Below are 5,536 nucleotides of genomic sequence, written 5' to 3' on the forward strand. Positions count from 1 at the left end.
ATCCACACAAGGGCTTAATGCAGTTTAGTACACTTTAAAAGTTCATTCCGATTATTTTTCCTGACCATCCCCAAGATCTGGGTTTAACCTGAATCAGTTAAGTCTGATACTACATCTAACCAGGCTTATCTTAAACCAGTGTTGGCCATTTTGAAAGTGGTTTATATGCACTGAACATCTGTGCTGTTATAGGTTTAAACTAGTTTCAGATCACTTAAATTGGTTTATGTGTAACTTCTGTCCCTAGCCCTAGTAGACAAGCCCTTCAAGAGAAGTGCTGATGGGGAAAAACAAAGTTCTCTGGACCCAAACACTGTGTTTAAATAACTACCTACTGAGTATCAGCTAACAGGCCATACAGCACTTGAATTATTTGAGCCTTCCTGGACATTACTGTGCCAAACAACATGGATGATAATATTTGGGGTTCATTTCCCTACTTCTCTACCAACACTGTATGCATCGTCACCTACTTATGGTGCGCCTCTGCTGTCTACACATGGGGTGATCTGACATCAAGGGATGAATAGACACTGATCTGACATCAATTCCAGAAAGACACAAAAGCCCGTGGCAGAACAATATAACCACCCTTGCTGACCTCAGAGTAGCTGTTCTTAAACAGCAAAAAATTAAAAACCACTTGAATGTGAAATTGCAGAGCAAGTAGTCACCCACTGGCTCGATTGTGTTAAATATGGTCTCAGAGACTATGGGTTCTTATCCCATTACCTGGACTAGCCCCTATGGCCCTCAGTGGGTTAACTGATCTCTTCAACCTTCCTTCCCCTCTCTCAGCAGCACTGGCTCCTTTCCTCCCTGTTTCCCTATCCCTTGTATTTAAATGACTTTATTCTTTTCCATTTCATACTCCTGCTTCCTGCAAATCCATTCATCTGACAAAGGAGTCTGTAGCCTACAAAAGCTCATGCTTCTCTGAACAAGTTACTACATCCTCATCCTGCCCTGCCTTCTGCCTATCTTCAGACTAACATAGCTGACTACCTCTCTTGAGCCCTCCTGTTGGTTCGTTCTGGTCCAGAGATATGAGTCTGAAGCTACAAACACATTTTTGACCCAGGATACACCATTTTATTCCAAGATAAAGTTCAGTTTTCGCTGCCTCACTTCCAAGGCCACCCCCAGCTCCATGAACTGGATCCAGTAGCTCCATGAGCTTCATCTATCCTACAGACCATACGTTACCATCCCCTGCTTAGGTCAATAGAAGGGAATAAAAGTATTATAACTGGAACCAGCTATCAATACTGCCATTCCCATTAAGCCAAAAGATAACTACACTGCTCTCACTATCATGTAACCTCCCCTAATCATAACTGTGTGGTTATAGCGTGATGTCATTGCAAGGCAGAGTTACGGTTATTTTGGTGATTTGACTTCCGCATCTGAATGTGGTTGGACCCTCTCTGAATTTCCTTGGATGTATAGTTTGTTTTTGGTAAAATCAACATCCCTCTGATGTTCTCGCCGTAAAATGTTGAGTCCTGCTCACAAACTTAATTCAAACGTATTGCAATATTTGTGTAGGACTTTAGATCTAAACGTCATGTTAAATTGGTTATACCGTCAGTGATCTCAGTGTCCGCTTCTCCCGTGTTGGGACATCTGGAGGAGGGTGTTTGAGGAGACAACATTTTCCGAATCAAAAGATCGCTTCAAAGAAAAAAGGCTTTTCCTGTACTTTGGGGTCTCCTTCAGGTACCGCTGTTCTGAAGCAGGCAACTGGTTCTGTAAATTATCCAGGCATGTTAGCTTTTAATATCCATCTTCCCAGTAATTATAATTTGACTTTGTATCTTGTGGTCATAAGATGATTATCTCATGTACATGTGGTTAAAATATGGGTTGTTTTTCTCCCTTCAGTCAATGGGTTGTACTTTCCAAAGAGAACACAGATGTTACATGCTTCAGGAGGCTAATGAGAAGAAGAGACGATTTACTCCACATGCCTTCGTTTTTGATGATGTTCGGGGCAAGCCTGGCTGCGGAGATCCTGAAAAGGAACCCGAGATCCAATGCCTGAAAAATCTGAGGAAAGCTTGGGTCTAAAATTCATAGCTCAGGGCAAGCTCTACACCAACTTTCTTCCTGTAGCTTTCTCTCTCTCCGTCTTACACACACACACTCTTCCACCTGAGAAATGCATGTTGCAGAACAAGTTTTCCCAGTGGCGTGAGCTGGAGGGATGTGGTATGTATACAGCACACATGTGACACGGGAAGGCATTCACAGCGCGCATGTGATGGTATAGAGTAGCATTTCCAATACATACGTTAGCAAGCGGTAGCATATACAGTGCACATGGCATGGAGCAGCAGGTGGGTATCATACCCCTGGGGACACAGGGGGGCTTAGAGATCTGGGAGGGGGGTGTTTTGTGCAGTCAGTTCAATCCTGAGTTGGCCCAAGGAGAGGTCAAGACACCTTCCACCAAGCTTTTCCCTCAGGACGTCCTCTCCTTGAATGCTGCCCTGGGTGCTGTGGCCTGCTGGAGCCCACAGTACACTACCATGAACCCCAAGGAGCTGGGCCACCTCTTGGGAAGCACTGCCGGCCATGAAGGACAAGTCCCCTCTGCACGGGCGGAAATACTCTGTTCTAATGTGTCCCTTTCAATGGGTTTTCCTCTTCTTTCCCTCTTTCTTTCTCTCTCTTCCCCCCTTCTCCCTTGTCCTCTGTCTCTTCCCTTCTCCTCCCCTCCTTTCTGCTGCCCTCCCCTTCTCCTCACCCTCTGGTCTTGTCCCCGCTTGGTTCTGTCCCTCCCTGCCCTGGTCTCACTCTGGGTGGGAAGTTGTGCCTGCTGCACTGTTATTTTCCAGCCCTCACTAATTGCACATACCATTCAATGGCAGCCCTGCTCTTCTGGCCTCCCCCGCCAGCTCTGCAGTGACACCGCCAGCCCTGCACACGCAGCAGATCCACCCTGGAGGAGAAGCAACGCTGCTTGAGCTTTGCTGGGCTGAGTGTGGCACAGAGAGCTGGTGGCAAAGAAAGCTTGTGGTCGGCCTCTTGCCTAAAGCTGCCCTAAAGGCCAGGAAACAACCCTTTGATGGAGAGCAGAGGTGACCAATGCAGCCGAGAGCAGCTGTGACCCATGGGGGCAGTGTCACCCTTTTGCTGGCATTGGGCAGCTGTGGTGGCAGTATTTTTTCTGCCCCCCCTCCACAAGGCAGTGATGGGGTGGCAGTCCTGGTCACCCTGCCTTACTTACACTACAGTTCGAGGAGCTAGAGCTGGTAGCAGCTCCCAGGATTTTATCACAAGTCTTATGGTATTCAGTGGCTTTTCCATAAAAGCCTGAGCTCCAGGCATCAAGGGGTTATGGGAGGACGCTGGCTTAGTAAGGCAGGAGTTGACATCCTATAGCCCAACAGGTGGGATCCAGTCTACCAAGTGACTGGATCTGGCCCAGGAAGCCTGGATGTCTGTAGCAATTTGGCAGTGGGGGGGCACCTGCAGCCACTGTGGGGGTGGAGAAGCAGCAGTGCTGGCCGATGGGTTGGAAGTAGCCTGCTGCTGCAAAAGGCTCCCGACACCTTCTGGAAAGAAAGACTCCGAGACGTGACCCAGCACATCCCACGGGCTCAGAAAGCAGGAGGCAAAAAAGAGAGAACTGCACTGGGACTGTGTTTAAGGAAGAAGGAGAAAAAGAAGAGCAGGAAAAGGGCAAGAAGGGACCCCAGGCCCAGGGGTAGTTTATGCTAAGGTCTAATTTTTTTTTCTGGTTTGCTTTGGTTTTTATTTCCATGTTTGACCCAAAGCCAGAAATTCGTGGAGGGAGGAAATGCCAGGCGATTTTCCTGAGGGGCCTGTTCCAAAAAGGCCTGTGCAGCGGTGCCTTGGCTCACACTTCGAACGCACACACACAGCCTCATGGGCTGCGCCCTCGTCTCAGCCTCATGCTCCTGCCCTGGGCTCCTTGCTCATCCTCCCTCTCCCTGTTATCTGAACAGAGAGCAATTTGGGATATTGTTTTCAAAACTTTTTTTTTACCCAGCCCAGCCTTTTTTTGAACTTCTGGCATGGCTGCCCCCTCCCTGCCTTCCAGCCGAGAATGGAGCGGGGTGGGAGGAGGCTGCCCCCGTAGGCCAAGCCGCCCGAGGGACGCAGCACCAGTGGGTGTCAAGCAGGGCAGCAAGCACGGGAGCACTGCCTGCAGCGAGGGGCCAGGTGGGTGCAGGCAGTGCAGAGCTTTGAGGGAGCAGCTGAGCTTCGGGGAGCAGAACAAGCAGCCAGGTGCCTGAGGAAGACCTGGCGGGAGAAAGCTAGCTTGGGAAGAGAGGGCTGTGGGAGCTGGATCCTGGGAGAAGGAGCTGCTGCCCTTGCAGAGGGGTGCTCTAACCAGCCAGGTGCTAGGGGGTGAGGCCTGGACCTCCATCCTGCCTGACAGCCAGCTAATAGGAGCCCTGTGACAGGGTGACTACATGGAGGGGACCCAGAGCCTAGCCTTGGCCTTGAGACCCGCTGCCCCCTTACAGCTTCTCACAGGACAGGAGACAAGATGAGGCTGAGGGGCCAGGCTAGTGATGCCCAATGCTATTTAGCTCAGCAGGGCACATGCTGCCCTAGTGACCTGTCCCTTTGCTCCATCGCCATGCCATCCAAGCTCTGGCTGTGTCCCACTAGGAGATGGCATGCTCAGCGCTAGCCCTGAGCCACAGAGGTCCCATGCCACTGTGCCCCTGGAGAGCATTAGTGCCCCGAACAGTGCAGTGCTTGGCTGCAGCCACTGCTGAGCAGGAGGCCTGTGGTGGTGACAGGGGCTGGCAACTGCTTGTGGGGCAGGGCCACCAGTCGAGAGCGCAAGAGCCAGCAATGCCCTGCGGGGGCTGCTTGGCTGCAGCTTACAGTTTACACCCCAGGGTACTCAAGGAGCTGGCCTGCATCATAGCCCAGCCGGTGGCACTGATCTTCGAGAGCTCCTGGCGCTCTGGTGAAGTGCCCGAAGACTGGAAGAAGGCCAACGTGGTGCCTATCTTCAAGAAAGGGAGGAAAGTGGATCCAGCAAACTACAGGCCCATCAGCTTGACCTCTGTCCTGGGGAAGGTCTTAGAAAAGATTATCAAAGCTATTCTTAACAGACTGGCCAATGGCAACATCCTGAGGGACAGCCAGCATGGGTTTGTTGTGGGTAGGTCTTGCTTGACCATCTCATTTCCTTTTATGACCAGGTGACCTATCACCTGGACAAGGGGGAAGAGATTGATGTCATATATCTTGACTTTAAAAAAACCTTCGATCTGGTATCCCATGATCACCTCTTGGCAAAACTGGCCACCTGCGGCCTCAGGTCCACCACGATCCGCTGGCTGGGGAACTGGCTCCGTGGTCGGACCCAGAGGGAGGTGGCTGACGGAAGCCAATCGTCGTGGTGCCCTGTGACCAGTGGTGTCCTGCAGGGCTCTGTCCTTGGACCTATACTATTCAACATCTTCATCTATGATGTGGACATTGGAGTCAGAAGCGGACTGGCCAAGTTCACCGACGACACCAAACTTTGGGGCAAAGCATCCAC

The sequence above is a fragment of the Gavialis gangeticus genome, unplaced genomic scaffold, assembly GCF_001723915.1.
Source record: "Gavialis gangeticus isolate Ggan-Ray unplaced genomic scaffold, GavGan_comp1, whole genome shotgun sequence".
Lineage (NCBI taxonomy): Eukaryota > Metazoa > Chordata > Crocodylia > Gavialidae > Gavialis > Gavialis gangeticus.